General features: G+C 44.6%; 1 long non-coding RNA gene across 1 annotated transcript; it reads left to right on the top strand.

Annotated features, from left to right (window-relative positions):
• The first annotated feature begins 242 nt into the window (after nucleotides 1–242).
• Nucleotides 243–5,001, top strand: LOC146177350 (uncharacterized). The gene is made up of 3 exons (XR_014701304.1): nucleotides 243–385; nucleotides 4,015–4,166; nucleotides 4,898–5,001. It is a non-coding gene; the product is annotated as an uncharacterized LOC146177350 (long non-coding RNA).
• Nucleotides 5,002–17,485: the final 12,484 nt, after the last annotated feature.

Below are 17,485 nucleotides of genomic sequence, written 5' to 3'. Positions count from 1 at the left end.
TCTTCCACTCTAGAAGAGAATTTTGTGCACAAGCATTTTACTGTAGTTTGCCTCTATGGAGCATTGTATTTCTAATTCTGTGCTTCTCTTTTTATGCTGTTACTCAGCAACATATGAAGTATTCCTTGTTTGTTTGTGTTACTTGTGCATTTGACTTTTCCTTTTTTTATTATTCAAAATAACTTTCTTCCTGCTGTCCTGACTAATGTTCTCGTATGCATATGCAGTCCTCTTGATGCTTCATTGAGCCATATCTGGAGACTCCCTGTTGCCGTGGTCTGTGCCGACAAGTAAAAACTAGGCAACCTGACTTCTGGGACAAGTAGCATTGGGACGTAGCTTCATGGTTTCTTCAGCATCCATGTGGATTTCTTATAAAAGACAGGTATTTCTCCTATATTTGACTTTCATATGTGATCAAGATTTTACTGGTGACAAGCTCTTGAAGGAAAGGATGGACATGAATGGCACTTTCTTGATTTCTTACTCTCGGGAATACACTATTATGACTTGTTAACTGCATATGTAGCAAAAATTATGTGTGACTGCATATTCCAGCAGTAAGCTGCATGATTTTTTAAGGATGAAATAATTTAGCTCCTATTGTCGGTAGCCTACTATTGACGAGCCAAAGCAGGCAATACTAGGTACCAAAAAGTGATTATGCGGGGCCGGGTGGGTTTTAATGAGACAAGCTCTCCACGTTTTAAGCCTTTGTACAGGGCAACGTGTCTCCCTGAATGTGTCTGGGACACATGCAAGTCTTGAATCCTCAAAAGGACCTTGTCTAAATTTAAATAAAAGTAGCGCCAACCCATTTTGAGTACGACCAGTTCAGCAGTAAGCTCAAAATTGAAGCAAAGAGGCATTCATGTCCTGTGCGATGTCAGTGCACGTTGAAGAGCCCCAGCTCGTCGAACGCTCTGAAGTCCTCCCCTACAGCATCTCTCATAGCCTGGGTTGCTTTGGGATGTTAAACCACATAAACCAAAACAGTCATTTTTTACCACCTCATCTGACTTGTCTTTCCACGTATCTCCAAAAGATAGTGCCTATATAAGACTTGCCACTATTCCTGAGAAACGGCCGCTCAATGGAGGCGCACTTGGTGCGGCCCGTCGCGTCGCGCCTCAATGGCTGGGGAAGCGCGTATTGGAAGAAGTTAGTTTCCGCCGTCATTCTCCGGGGGGGGGGGGGGGGGGGGGGCGCCACCACTCCAGGACAAGGCGCCGCCGGCACAGACGAGCAGACGACGCGAAAGGTGCGCGCTGGCTGGGTTGGCGTGTGTTATCTTTTTGACTACTCAGCATAACCGCGTGGTTCTGATAAATCTGCATGCGTGTCATCGGTGCCTGCATTAACAGCGTCCTAAGCGTATGCAGCACCATGCCAGGCAACTGCTGTGTACCGCTATGCACCACGAAAGCAAGAAAAGATCGGTTACCATGAGTTCCCGTGCGATTCACAACGTCGAGCAGCATGGCTGAAAAACATAACTCGGGAGGACTAGAACGGAAAAGGAAGCCGATGGGAGCCGAGTGACAACCCGCTGGTACACTCCACTGCACTTCACAGATGACGATTACAGGAAGAACATAAAACTGAAGATCCTGCTTCCTTCAGCCGACCCCTCCGTGTTACCGAACTGCCCACATTACAAGTTACTCACGCGGGCTCATGTTGAGCCAAACAACCTTGAAAAAAATAATGTGCGCAGGTCAGTAGCTTTATTTTCCCCACTTGTTATAGCTATACTTCATTTCCTCCTGGACAACCGCCCCCCCCCCCCCCCCCCCCCCGTGTCATCCTGAAGCATGTGTGTTTCAAGATAGCTGCGCCACGATCAATTTTATGACGATGATATCAAAATGGTATGCCTTGCCCAACATCGCATAAGTGAAGCCATGGAGACACCAAGAGGAGCCGCTCTATTTGTCAGATGACGAGCGACTCTCTTGGCTAGAGTTGGACTTTGCCATATCGAAGACATTCAGGTCCAAGGAGGCACGTCGAAGCAAAGGCTAACCAAACAAATGTACGAAGCAACAATCATGACAACCAGATCCACAGTGGCGCAAATTAAGTACCTTCTTGATCACATCAAGTATCTTAAAACAATGTCTTCTGTGTGCCTTACTAGTGCATTGCATTTAACCGAATCTTATTTTCAGCTTCCGATATGCCCTAAAGCAGGCTCTGAAAGCGGGTCTATAGTATCGCTTTTTAGCAGCCTTAAGCAATTCAAAGGCGGGAACGACAAACCTGACGCAAGGGCTGCCGTTTTCACCTCGCAGAAAATACTGAAGGTACCACAAGAAAAAAAATATATCGACTGAGATTATACACATTTTTCCATGCTTTGTGCAGGTTAGCAACTTGCAAGCATCAGTCTGCAAATGCACCTATCAACAATAGGCAGCTATAAAACTTGGCATTCGTGACTATGAAAGTCGTACCGTGCCAACTGCCATATCACGTCTGCTGCGAGAGAGTTTTCGAGTCAACTTGGATTCATTCATGTGTGGTGTGAACCAGTAGCTGACATAGAGTTAGCACCGATTGCATTCTTGGCTGGTTACCTTGCACGTCCACTTGATGAGAAAGTATGAATAGTTTTACAGAATCTCATGAAACATTTTTATTTATTCTGTTTTCAGTGCCTGCACGTGTTTTCATTATTTATATATTACCAAAGTTTAAATAACTTCTAGTGCTTACTTTAGAGCGTCAATAATTTTATTTTATTAGTCCACATCCCTTTATTAACTTTGTGCCTTGTGATTCCTGCAAAACCCTGGACTTATCAAAATTCTTGATGATGGATGCCTAAGCTACCTGAAAATCACCATGCACATTTGTTAGCAAGGTGATGAAGTGCCCGCAGGTTATAAGAAGCACCAAGCTATGCAACATGTTAATTTTATCCCGTCTTCCCTATTTTGTGCAATTTTCGGAGTTGATTTGCGAGAGAGAAGACGGCAGTCACACTAAGGACCTAACCAAACTAATGCGACCACTGCTGGCCAACTGGACAGGCAACATCAATCAGACAGTGGAAAAAATCACGCTTGCACATAACCAGTTTTCGAGAAAAGTTATTCGCATGCAAAATAAGCTTGCGTGTCTTTTGTGCATCACGCGGCTTTATAATCAAACGAGAAAAAAATTGCCTGAGCTTGCGGGCGTGTCGTTGAACTGGCTGCCTTGTGTTGTTTCTTTTGCAACAGTTTGTTAGCTAGTATGTTTTGGTGGTGGTACCCACTTGAATATTATTTCCAGTGAAAATGGAGGAACAGGCTGAAGAATAATATATTGAACGCTACGTCCTGAATTGTAACTTTCCAGAAAGTGCACGCAGAATAATGGCCCCACACCATGTCCCGATTTCAAGATTGCAATATCTAATACGTTATTACAGTGGTTGAAACGCAACTAATCGGGTGCGCACTCAGCGAAGCACACGACTGCCTCGTTCTCGTTGTAAACTGAAGACCACGAATGACTTGGCAAAGCCTAGTGATGATGACTTGCCGCTATCATCTTATCAATAGCAAACTTGCACATAGCATCACATACTGTGTGAAACGCCGCTCATAATCCTAAATTGAGCAAGCGCCGGCCACGCGGACGCCGAAACGAAAGCAGAGCCACGGCCGCTGCGCGCAGCTCTCCGCCCGGACTCGTCCCGGAGCGGTGGCGCCGCAGCGGTGGCGATGAGAACTAGGCGCAATACGGCTCTTCTGGGCGACGCGACGGGCCGCACCCAAGTGCGCCTCCATTGAGCGGCCGTACCTGAGATTACCTAGATTATTATGTATTTATGTATTTTATGATTATGTAATTTTCCTCGGTGGAGCACTGCGTTTCCAATTCTGGGCTTTTCATGCTGTCACTCAGCAACCATATGAAATACTCCTGCTATGTTTCTTTTAATTGTGCATTTGACTTTTCCTTTATTATTCAAAAAATCTTTCTTGGTGCTGTTCTGACTAGTGTTCTCATATGTACATGCAGTCCTCTTGTTGCTTCATTCGACCATATCTGGAGACACCCTGTTGCCGTGGTCTGTGCCGACAAGTAACAAGGCAACCTGACTTCCGGGACAAGTAGCAGTGGGACGTAGCAGCGTAGTTTCTTCAGCATCCATGTGGACTTATAAAAGAAAGGTGTTCTAAATTTTGCTTTCATATGTGATAAAGATTTTACCTTGGTGACAAGCTCTTGAAAGGAAAAGATGGGCATGAGTGGCACTTTATTTTCTTACTCTCTGGGAATACACTATTGAGACCTGTTACCTGCATATGTAGCAAAAAGCATGTGTGACTGCATATTGTAGGGTAACTATAATATACTTCATCATTCCCTATTATTGCTCTTGTATTCACCTAGGTGGTTGGTGTAGCTGGTCTCCTTCAGTAATTACTTAGGTGTGTGTGTTATCTGCTATGGTTAACATAGGCATCACTCGGGAAAATGGGAGCGAACAGGCATAGTGGCATCACTTGCTGGTAGTATGCCCCAAAATGTATGTATACATACTGATACGTTGCCGCTCAACATGTGTATTTGCTTGATGTAGCAAATGGCAGAGGAGAGAGTTTATCTGATGACCAAGCATACTGGCATGTAAATTTCACTCCTTTGTTTCCTGGGCCCCTATTGTGATAAACTAATGTCGAATGATATAGAGGATTCAAAGGAATACAACTAAACACAGCAATAGTCTCTATCTCCTGAGGGTGTTTTGCAGGTACTAGTTTGTACAGAAAGTGGTTGGAAACCTGTTGGCATATTTTGGGGAAAAAGAGGCATCTGAGTGAAGAGAGATGTGTGTGATGCTAGCGCAGAGCGTGTGAAATTGGCAGAGAAATTTTGAGCATGTATATTTCTTTTCTAGGTGACACCATGATAAATTTGATATGGCTGCTACATCAAACACACAATGTCGTTGCCATCGGAAACCAAGTGTTTCTGTGTCAAGTGTTTGTGCAATAAATCAAGGTATGAATTTGCATCTGTTTCTTTCACCACTCTCACTTTTCACGAAATATTACACGCATGTGAACAGTGAGTAAAATACGCATTATTATTGGACACTTGAAATATAGTTAGCATAATACAAGATATTAATACTTTGTATGAACACGATTCTTTAAAATAACGGTGGCCAATTATCGGAACACAGTCGTTACAGTGTCCATGTATGCTATCAATAGGCTAATTATAGGAGGTATAAATACGTTCTATGTAAATACATTCTATTCAATCACGGTGGCCAATTGTCGGAAGGGAGGTCATACATAGATCATACGTGTTCTAAAGACTTTCTTTTGATGGTCGATAGTTTCTATGATTATATTGTCTAAAGACTTCGCATGAAGGGATCATAGACATTTTTGTAAGGGAACGCGGCGGTGTTTACGATGATCGATGAGGTGCTGCCACCGTGCGGGGCTTCACCGCGTTGTTGACGCCTTACCGGACGGCACTCCGGAAACTACATTATAAATAAAATATTTGTAAATGCTGCTTCGTTCCGCAGATCACCGCGTCGCTAGCGTCGCTTCGGTTTTACTTTATGGGCAATGGCGGCCGTAACCGAGAACGGCGGCGGGCTGTGTAAGCACAGCTAACCGCGATGGGCGGTTAACCGTGGTTAAGTTCGGTAACCTCGGGTAAGCGTAACCGTGGTTAAGCCGGCCGTGTAAAGAGGGTATTACGCGGGCCTTGTATTCAGTGACCCCGCTTTTCACCCCATTTTACCTTGCTTCGTCTCACAAGATGTTTACACGGTATGAAGGAGCACTGAACAAGGATAAAGGGGGTGCGCCTCAGTTCGCAGATCGAGCCAACGTTTCGAAGGGGTTACGGATGTTTACAGTACTGCGAAAGGCACATGCACCCCGGTCCAATCAGAATCACGTGCACTACAATAGGCAATTGTGCTCCTATGTGCCTCTCGTCCCCCAAATTGACAGGGGTTACAGTAGGAGCACAATTTCCTATTACAGTTCGCAGGGGCGAGAGGCACTTAGGAGCACAATTGCAACGGATCCTCTGATTTTCGCAGTGCTGGAGATATCTTGTGAGACGATCGTCTCACAAGATATCTATATTTCGAATTATAGAAAAGCGAAATTCATATAATGATTGGCAATGATGGTCTACAGGGCTCATCTCTTTTGCAGCACCACTGGTAGATACCGATTTTGAAAGAAATTATTTTTCAGGAGTGGTCGCTAGATAATTAGCGTAATTCCGGCTTTAAAGTGAGAATGGCTACAACTTCCTGGGTACTACAAAGGCTATACTGTTGCCCAGTGTCGTCGTAAAACTCAGTGTGTGATTGAAATTTAGTGCGCATGCGGTATTTTTTGACTGCAAGTATTGCACACAAGGAATCGCACAGAAAACCTACATTTATTTCATAGAGTACATGTACGGTCTTTGCAGCAGTGGTTGCTGACGAGAAATGTTGCCCTCAAGGGTAGTCCACTCAAATGTAGTTCAAATTTTACGTACAGTCAAGGTCACTGCTCCATGGTGATGCAATATATAAAATAACCAGGCGAAATGCGTTCCAAAAATTGTCATAGCCTTGATCCGACGTTTTTCGATGCTAACCTTCATTACGCAGGTAATCTGAGATAGCGCAGACTAACAGTGGCGATTAAAAGAATACAAAAACAATAAGCAGCTATAGTCATATCGCTAGCGTTTTTATACTTCGCGCCCGTTCTTCTCACACTGCTTTAAACGTTCAATACTATGCAGGTTCATCTATGCATATATGTTCATGTTGTCTTTGGTCGTGCAATTCGAGTGCTGTTCGAAAGAAGGAAAATTGAAACTCGGCAACTGAATTTCATGTGTAACTTATATCGTGTAGTTTACACGCATGTGTAGACGTTATAATACCATGTGATTACATATGAAAAACAGCGACCGAAACAGAACGGCACGCTAAAAGCAGCATGCGCGGCGAAAAGAAGCATAGCTGTTGGGCGGGAGGCACCTCTATAGCACCTCTGCCCACAGGGCGTCCTCCGCCGCTAACCCCCTTCGAGCGTTTCCAGAGGTAGCCGCGTGGATGTCAGTACACGTGCTAAGGAGGCGTTCAGTAAGTCGACGGTAGTAAGTCCACGATTTGCTAAATCACACTATAGTAATATAAAAAATACAGCAGTTGCTAATTATGAGCCATGGCTCGCGGCATGTGTAATATGTTGAACAGTAAACAAAATTTGACTATGCGAAAGATCCCAGAGGCATCGAAATTCCTGAGCTGATAAACTGACGCATAGCTTTTCATTTGGGTAAACGGAAATGCTTAAACAGCGACCTACTTTCTAATAACCAGAAACCGTGGACGGCGGTTAGTGCAGTCTATGCTTTCTCCGACTACCGTATACGCCAATATGGTAACGCGTGTGGCCGCTGCTACCATCGCAACATGCTTGCTTGCATTTGTCGTGGTTATAAGACCCCTACAACGAGCTTACTGAATTGAAGAATGATATGCTAAATTCTAGAAGGAAACGCTAAAATAAAGCGGCGGAAATGAAGTTCTGTTTTAGGCTTACGTAATAATGTGTGGAACGAAAAATGGTAGGGTATAACATTAAGAAATAGGAAGCGTGCAGAGTGGGTCAGAGAAATAACTCAAGTTACTGACATTCTAGTAGAAATTAAGAAGAAGAAATGGGCATGGGCTGGACATGTAATGCGAAGAGAGGATAACCGATGGTCGCTTAGGGTAACAAACTGGATTCCAAGAGAAGGAAAGTAGCAAGGGACGGCAGAAAGTTAGGTGGGCGGATGAGGTAAAGGAGTTCGCCGGGGTCAGTGGATGCAGCTAGCACAGAACCGGGTTAATTGGAGAAATATGGCAGATGCCTTCGCCCTGCAGTGGGTATAGTCAGGCTGATGATGATGATGATGATGACTAATAATGTGCGGATGCTGTCGGTGGCTGCAATGCAATATAATCTGCGACTGAGATCGATGTGTCGTAACATTAGATGAGATTACTGCGACCTAATCGCATGAAAAGAAAAGGTGTGGGGCTAGTTGATCGATTTAACCGCAGTCGCTCAATTTCGCACTAGAAGACAGCGTGAGGTTTCTGCGTCGGAGGGCAATGCACCCTAGGTTAAGCAGTTCATTGGCAGCGTTTCTCTCGGAGAGTCATTTTCTCTAAAGGAAGGGGTACCGCGCCATGTCCGCATGTGTCTATAATAACAGGTTCAAGGCTTCCTGGTTGGAGTGTTCTGCATAGAGATGAGGGCACAAGAAAAACAAGTATAAGCCGCCATTTGAAGGACGTCGAAATTAAGACGCCAGCAGATTTCGCATGGAATCTGCATATCTTTGAAATGAGTGCTTCCTGGGCCCAATATGTTTTCCTCGAATTAAATCGGGAATTCTCGCTAGCCTAGTGGAATTTGCAGCGAAACGTGTTTCCGACAACGCTGCGAAATCCTTAGCCTGAGACAGAAACCTAGCATGAAGCATGACGCCTATGACAGTGATAAAAACAGAACCACGCAGACAGCGGAAACAGGGCCACTGAATACGAGGTCGGCGTACGCCTATACAATGGCGTGAAGGTGCACTTAATATTAAAATGCCGCCGACCACCAGTACCACGAACAAGATAAGAGCCGTGAATTTTCTTGGTATCCTTGCTGCCCTCGGCGTACGTGTCTTTGCCGCCCTGCAGCCATTACAGAGGCTTCACGAGGTCAGTCGCACCTGTGGCTTCGCGCTCTTAGTAGTCGAATTTTTTGCTTACCACAGCAGCTGCCCCTGCGTCGGGCGTTTATATCGCACTTGAAATGCAAGCACACAAAATGCTTGTAGTGTGATCACTGATCACACACCAGAGTACATTGAGAGATTTCTCGGCAAAATAGAGCACCCGCACATTAGTATTAATGCAGTCCATGCGAGTGCTATATTCTAGTTCACTATTGCAGCGCAGCGCTGCTGCCGACTAGCCTGACCACAATCCGGACAGCCGTATTAGATTTCCATTGAATCCCTCTATATGTCATGGAACTTGCGAATTTGAAAGAGGTTGTACACAAAGTTCAGTGGTGCAAAAATGCGAAGCTATATTATACTGAATACATACACAAGCATGTTAAACTGCCTTCCGGTCTAAGCACACTGACGCGTGAGTGTAAGGGCACAACACAATTAAAAGAAATAAAAAATGCTTCCTCCTTCTTGAAGTTTTCCTTTTTCGAATACATGAGCAAGAAAACCGGTATCATCGGAATCGGTTTGCGAAACGAAAAAGGGCAAGATATTGCGACAATGTTTGCGACGGTCTTGGACCGTGTCCCAGCAATTGAGCGCGCATGCCATTTTGTTACAACCTTTCCGCATATGCTAATTCTCTTTGACAATCATACTTGTCGTGAACGTAAAGAAAATTCTTTAGAGAAACAACCACCCTGATTTGACAATCGCGAGGTTGATTCTGCCGTAATTAGATACAGATGCTAAGAGGCAGCAGAATATTTTCGACAACGACCACAATGCAACAAAATTTCAGCGTGCTTTCCCTGAATACGATTTTTATCCTCGAACTTAGCGTGTGATTGACAGTAAATGAAGCGGCGGTTTAGCGTGTCTCGGCACAGCTATGCATGCAGAAGCAAAATTAAGGCTGTTTTAGTTACGTTTTGCTTCGTGCTTTGCACTTCTTGCCTATGTAGTTTAAGGTACTTTAGGATTTTATTCGGCGAACTAGTCCTAATGCCTTCAGTGCAACGTTTGCCAGAGAAGACGTTGATGACAATATGCGAAGCACATCGAGATAGGTTGGCTTGCAGTGAAGAAACCGAAGAAGATAGGCTGGAAGTTAAGAAACCGAGTGTATTCAAAAGCGCTATTCAAGTTCTCTTGCATGCAAATATTTTCTTCCACACCTGTATGTCCGCAAGCGCTCCGAAATGTAAGGGTATAATCCTTAGTCGCCATTCTCAGAGGAATCTGCGGAGGTTTACAGAAATGTTCCCGTATAGTGACCGAGTCATGCTGACGACCAATGCTACAAATTTTGAATTCAGAGCGCAGACGCGATAAGAATGCTTGCATACGCAATAAGAAGTAACAAATACACATATTGTAAGGGCAAACACATGAAATACGCGAAAAGGCCGAACGATGGAAAGCGGCATACTTCTCTGTTTTGGCTAGAGCAACATGCAGTTTGTAACTTGTTCATGATTAGCAAGCTATGGTATGTGATGCAAGTCCTGCAGTGCTCGAGAGTGAATGTGCAAAAATTTCACCGCATCTTTGCTGTGTTTGTAGGGTCATCAAATTGGGAGCGGTGTTGCCTCACGAATTTGCTCATGTCTATCACGGATGGTGGCCTTGGTTTACAGCACCTTTTTCTACGTCATCTATTTAGCAGGGTTTTCTTTTTTTCGTGAGGCCAGAGATTTTTTTTTGCGAACCGTGTGCCAGTTAAGGTTGTGTTGCTTTTTGCCTGAGTTCTTTGTGGGAGCGGAAAGTGTACCCGAAAGATGTGTGGTTTTTGGAAAGAGGTTGCTGACAGTTTTAAACTTTTGTTTATACGGTTCTTGAGGAAGTACTTGTATGCACTGAAGAAGAGAAAGCTCTATAACGATTTTTGATGGGGTCTTTCCAGTCCTTTCGTCAGGTCCTTGCACTGTGGAGACCCTGGAGATTATGTACTAAAACGGGTTAAAAGAATGAAAGTGCAGCCTGCAGCAAGGACCTTCTTCTGTAGGCTGCACACAGGAACTTTGTCGCTTAAAGCATTTTAGAGAAAAATGAATTTCTAATCCCGTGGTGTTTACAGTGTCTCATTTGTCTGCTGCCTGAATCCATAGACCACGTATTTATTCATTGTTAGGAGGCAGTTTATTTTTGGGATGTCCTATGAAGGACTATCAGAAAAGATTTACTTATTGACCCATATGGCATAAGGCATCTACCCACAGAAAACGAAGACAGAGCACCTTTTTACCCCATCATGCTGATGGTCCTCGATCGTTTACGGCAGTCGAGAATGGCCGGTTATTACTGCGACCCCGATGCGCGGCATGCGCTTATGTATTTTAGGGAATGTGTGCAGAGGTATTTGGAGGAAATGAAAATGCAGTCGTCCACATCAGAATGGGTTCAACGGCTGGAACCGCTGTCAATGCATAAAAAATGTTAATGGAACAAAGCCTGCGCCTTGTTGTCTATAGGCGGCTAGTGAATGCTTTTCTGCGTATTTCTTTTGAATTTGTCGACAATTGGAAATAAAGAAAAAAAGAAAGCCTGTATTGCACGGTGCTCCGAAGCCCTCCACTACGGCGCCTGTTTATTTTTTCACTCCCACCTCCCTCATTTTGGCTACGGCACGGTTAGAGTGACCGCAGAGAATTGTGACAGATGCTGTGCCTTTTCATTCCTGTAAACCAATTTGAAACGCCGCTGATGCCTGCTGTAGTGGGCCTGCTTCTGTATGCTGTGTGATGCGGCGTTAGAGAAAGCCTCAAATGCAAGGCGCCACACGAACGTCTGGACCGGACGCCTAGCGAGGTAAGATGTGATTTGATAACAATTTTATCCTTCCACCAGATAAGGAGGCCCCCAGTCCCCGCCCCCGGCACGCAAGCCTAAGAGACGGGAGCCCGAACCTATGCGATCAGAAGCAGGCAAAGAGGTCTTGGTTCTTCGCGGCTTCTTCCGCCAGACGGATGGCTTGTTGCTGTGGGGCAGATACCTCGCCCCGCTGCAGGGCTTCCCAAGCTTCTCTACAATTTATACTTGCTTTAGCCCCATGGGGAGTTGGCACATTCCCAGATTACATGGTCGAGGGTCCCTCTCTCCAAACAGTGCTCGCATTTATCGTCTTTTTCTATCGTCGATCTGGACATAATATGCCCAAACCGAGTTTACAAAGTTCTCAGCTTGCAGGCGCCGCCATGCGACTGCCTAACTGTGGAGCTACCCGACTGCAGGAACATGAACGAGCGTCTCCAAAATTATGCGGAGATTCTTGAAAATTACAGGTTAAGCAGGAGATTGGTACCACCACCGAATAAAAGCCCAGTGGGATCAGCTTTGCCTGGTTACGTCATTATCAGTTGTGACTTCATCATGATATCAGTTCCTGTTATTCCACATGTCCATGTGACGTCATAATGACCATTCGATTATGAACTCACGACTTACCATGACGTCACGACAGAAGATTAACCAGCACATGTGTTCGATCTACTATAAGAGCAATGAAACTTCGTTAGCTCAGCACCACAAGACCAGCACAGCTGATTGGCTTTGCGAAAAGTACATCACCTACATACGGAAAAGGTAAGGCATATCTAATCTGGCCGATGCCATGCCGCCGTGTCCACTGATATTGGTGTTGATATCGGCACCTTTTATATACGGTGGCGTCGCTGACGGTGACAGACGCACAGGTACAGCGCAGCAGGGCAGCTTCGGGGGTGGCACTGTAGGGCAGAATTGCGGATCATATTTCGGTGGTTCCTGGGACGCTGAAGCTATAAGTGCTTTACGCACCGCACTTCCACGATGATGGCTGGCAACCGGGTCTGCCGGGTTGGAGCGACAGGTGTCACGGCGCAACCGGCAATGTGACCGATGCCCATCAGCACGCCAGGACGAGCAGCTACACAGAAAAGATGAGGCATACCAATTCTGGCCGATGCCATGCCGCCGAGTCCACTTATATCGCCTTGTGCGTAATTTTACTAACTCATTTTCAGCTTTATGTCAGTTACTTCCGCGAAGGTGCACCGAAACACCGACCAACTTGAAGTCATCGGCGAATCTTCGGTATTTCTTTTGTGCAGAGGCTTTTATTAGGAAACAGCTCATTTAGATGCTGTCATCCCGTACAATGTCTTGCTTGTCAAACCACGGCCGTGCATGAAAACGGTTGTATAGCAAAGCTATAACAGCTAGCCTAGCAAATTCATGACAGTGTAATGCGTGCTTATTAGCCATATCAATGGTAATTCATTTAGCTTTGAAGTTAGACCTGGACAATACGCATGTGATTTTAACTGGAAGGTATTATCTTTACTTCTACCTACCACGCTAAATCGCATAACCGTTAGAACGAAATCACCTCCGATGCTATTACCGACGCCGAGGCAGCGAAAAGTCCCCCAGGAAGGTGATGCTCAATCGCACAGCAAATAAATGAATACGGAATTTCATTCGTGACAAATGTACGTCTCTAGCAAATTACGCAAAGCTTGGGAACAGAAAAGGAAGCGCTTTGTAGCGCAGTTTTCGCACAATATTTGAATTAGGGCAGAACTAACTGCATTTTTTTAGAGTATGAGTCACATAAACCTGCCAGAAGTTGCCACGTGTTTACAAAAATGGTCATAAGACGTCGTGCGAACGCCCATGACAGCCAAACATTTTCAATCAGAAACGATAAGACTGCAAGACAAGTTGTGCGCGTAGAGCATGACTATTGGAAACCCAAAGTTTGCGTACCTTTTTACGGCGATACGAATGCATCCGCGAGGAAAACTTCGGTGCCTGTTCTGAACACAAAATACGGGCATTAAAACCCCTGCCATCAAGAGGTAACCTTTTTGACAACGGTATAGGCTACTTGGCGCATAATAACGTTTAGCTGGTTATGTTGCGGTTGGGTTGTCCCTTATAGAATAGCAGATACCCATGAGGTTATGCGTCTCTATCACACTTCAAAAAAATGTTTCTTTTGTTTATCGCCACTGTCTGCTGCACACAGCTTCATATAGTCGTTGTCAGACATGTTGGCGTATTGTGTTACCTGTCCTTCAGACGATGGCTCATACTAAGGTGGACCTTTCTAACCTTTGGTGCCCTCTACTCTGCGCAGCTTACCTTGGGTTTTAACGGAAGACTTACAGTCCGCATGATGTACCACCAGCAGTATGTCCCATGCCAGGGCCAGTTACTGCTGTGGGTGTCTGCAGACAAGGGCTCATCTGGTGGAAATCTAGCTGCAGGACACCAAGCTAACCAGGAGCAGCTGCTTGCAGGACTTCAATCTTACCAGGAGCAGCCGCTTTCGCCCACATCTGCAGAGAGGGGCGAATCGCCTTCGTCGCCCGTCAGGAATGGAGCCGTCGGTGACTGCGGCAGCGTCAACGGAGGGCACCCGCAATGCAGCTCTGCCGCCGGACCGACGCGTCATGGACGTCATGTTCCTGCAGAATTTAAAACCGAAGCGTACTGGGAATGGCGAGAGAAAAACAACTTATCAGCAAAGAAGTCATGGGACGCCCGCAAGGCCAAGGAAGAAGAGATCGTGAGATCAGCAAAAATTTCCGAAGTGAATATTTCTGCTCTCGAGTCACCGCTGCAAGATCTACGGGACCAGGTTGGGCGCTTAAGGGCCGCCTTCGATGGTCAAAAACTTTCAAGCACGGTTGCTCTCTCTCGCCGCGCTTCCATCCTGTGATAGCATGCGGCCCAGACGTCGCTCCTCAGTGTCGCCATGATTGAGGCACGTGCCAGACCATATGCGTCGAAATTTTGGAGTGTGCATTTCGCAGCCTCTGATAAGCAAGAAGAAGCGCTGAAGAGTACGCGGGCAGCCTAATGCGAAGAACAGAGAGAAACGTCGATGGAAAAATAACGCAGCAATGTTCGAGATAGGAAGTCCAGGCGGTGTGCAGCGGAGTCTGCGGCTGCTTCGACCTCTCCTTCGACGACAGCTTGACATACCGGTGATACCAATGTGATGAACTGTTAGTCTAACTTCCGGCGAAAACAACCGAGTGAATTAGTGTTTTAGCAATAGATATTTATTACTATGAAAACAACCTGTGTACCCATGATACACTCGTGTAACTAGTATAACCGGGATAAATCCCCTAATGTTTCATCCTGCATATTACACGCTTGCACACGCCAACAGGGCCCTTCTAGAGTCATATAGTTGATCTAATGGCTGTTCACAAAATTGAACTACGGTGAAGGGTCCGCAAACTAGTTCTCACTAATAAATATTACATTGAGCACACAGTTTAGAGTAGCATGTAACGTTGAAAGAAAAGCAGGGAAATGGGAAACATTATCTAGGTCGCGCAGTATGTTTGTATTTACCAAATGAGTGCAGTTTCAGTTTTATTTAGCTAAAAATTTATAAGTTGTAAGGGTGTAGTTAAAAAGTACGAAAAAATGCATTTTTGGGACGTTAAACCCCACAAACCCAACGAAAGACCACTTGATAGAGCATCCACTGACAAGTGATCGTGGAAAAGACGTGCGCAAGTTGTGCCTTCGTTTTGTATCCCTCAGCATAGGATGTTTGTCACCATTCTCGGCCAGCCAATTAAACACACGGGTGGAACCTGGTTGGCTGCTAGTTTGGCTGGGTAATAGCTGACCAAACGACTTTCAGAAAATGCCAGGAAATTAGTCGGCACCCAGTGTTCGGCAACCAAACATCGCCCAATGTATGGCCGTGGTTGACATCTCGAGAGGTTTGCCACTTATAACTCGAGTCGGTCACAAGTCGCGCGCAATATAGGTGAACTGAAATTTTTACCATAAAAAGTCCGTTCTGCTGCCTTTGTGCAAACAATGTTCAAATGCATTCATTAAAACATGCATGGCAATTTTAAACCAATAAAGCGCCTTTCTATTGTAAGTTCTATTCCTACTGCTTAAATACTGCGGTACCAGGTTCACGGAAAGTAGCAAGATTCGAGACTATGCATACATTATCGGTGCACTATATTAACTTCATCAGCTTTATACAAACAATATTAACATCATAATCTTGCAACTTATATTTTTCAATTTTGCCATCGTAAGTTAAAAAATTATTGAAATAAGTTCTCTTCACTTGCGGTGACATGAGGGCCTCATGTAGGGAATATACAACCTCACTGAATGTCTTTTGTGTGTTCGCAGCGCGGTGGTGTCTTGTTCGACATAAATGAATTGAACCCGGCCGAATTGGAAATGCTTGTATTATGTTCGCTGCCAGAAATCTGCTATTTCGTATTTGTGAAGATTACTGATCTGTTTCAGATCAGAGCTCGTGCTTGTGTTTTACCCCATGCTAACACACACTGTAAGCAGTGTCGTTATTTTTTTTCTGTTCTCGTCAATTCAACACCAGGGTAATGCACCTATGCTACCCAAACGACTGGCTAACTTTACTGTGTGCGTTGACTGATAAAAAGTGACGTTAGCAATATCTACAGAACGTTACAAACAGAAACTGTTCAGGCTACATTTTGCTTTGCTTGGGTAAACGGTGCCGGTTGGCTTTCGGCCTTGGCTCTATATCAGAAACCTATGATATCCGGTGTAAAGCTAATTACCTATCCTAACCTTGGCCCAAATTTATTGAACTAGTTTTGTCCAAATTCGACCATGATGTCCGTCTGCGTTGGATCAGCATAGGGACAAAGTCGTTTTCAGTGGGGTTTAAATTGGTTACATCGCTAGCGCTGCATTATGTTCCCATGATGCATGGGATCCAAGATGGCGATGCATGACGCCGGATGTTTCAGCGAAAATCTTCATGATGCCTAAAATGATCAGTTAGAAATTATAAAAAAAAATTATTTGAAGGAACGAACTCAGGAGCAGCGAACACAATGTTCAGCCGAGCTCTAATTGACTAAAACTACTTTTTATTTATCGCGTGGACAATGCAATGACACATGAGTTTCTGAAACGAAGAAAAACTCGTTTTCGAAAGCCGTGCAGCACAAGGAAATCTGACGGGTTTTTTTTCCACAACTGAGAATGAGCGCAGAAAGCTCTGTACAGACGAAACTTCTGGTGATAACGCGATGCAGTGGTTATGGCGCCAAAACCAATTATGTGCTTTACCGTGACGTGTCATGCACAGCATTTCGCTTCACCGCTGTCAAAATGACGAAGGCTGGCAGCTGTTTGCAAAAGGTTTCCTTCCTCACCTGCCTAAAATATTTAATTGGTCAAGTTAGCTAGGACTATATACATATATATATATATATATATATATATATATATATATATATATATATATATATATATATATATATATATATATATATATATATATATATATTGCGGAATTAACAACTTTATAATGACAAAAAGGGACCGTATGGACAAAGTATGACGAATTAAGGTCAATCTTTTTGCTGACTGTAATGACCTACGGGAACTGTATCGCTCACATACGTCGATGAATTGCAGCAAGCGGCATATTGTTCTACTGCTGACAGTTGCACAGCCCGCCACTTAGACTACGCCCGTTTTTAAGGGCCGTATACATATAATACATATGACTTGATAACTGAATGGCCATGCAAATGACAAAATGAATGTGCTAGCTCTCTCCAGAGAATCAATAGGAGGACGAAAGTACAAAAAAAATATATAAATGAAAGGCTAGAAAGGCCACGTGTTTATATAAGTAGAATACACTCCTGGGCGGAAGGGCTCGTGAGCACAGTTTCTTAATGCTGTC

This window comes from Amblyomma maculatum, chromosome 10, assembly GCF_055883805.1.
Source record: "Amblyomma maculatum isolate TAMU_Amacu chromosome 10, ASM5588380v1, whole genome shotgun sequence".
In the NCBI taxonomy this organism is placed as follows: Eukaryota; Metazoa; Arthropoda; class Arachnida; order Ixodida; family Ixodidae; genus Amblyomma; species Amblyomma maculatum.
The sequence above is the reverse complement of the archived record's forward strand: the minus strand, read 5'-3'. Positions and strand labels throughout refer to the sequence as shown.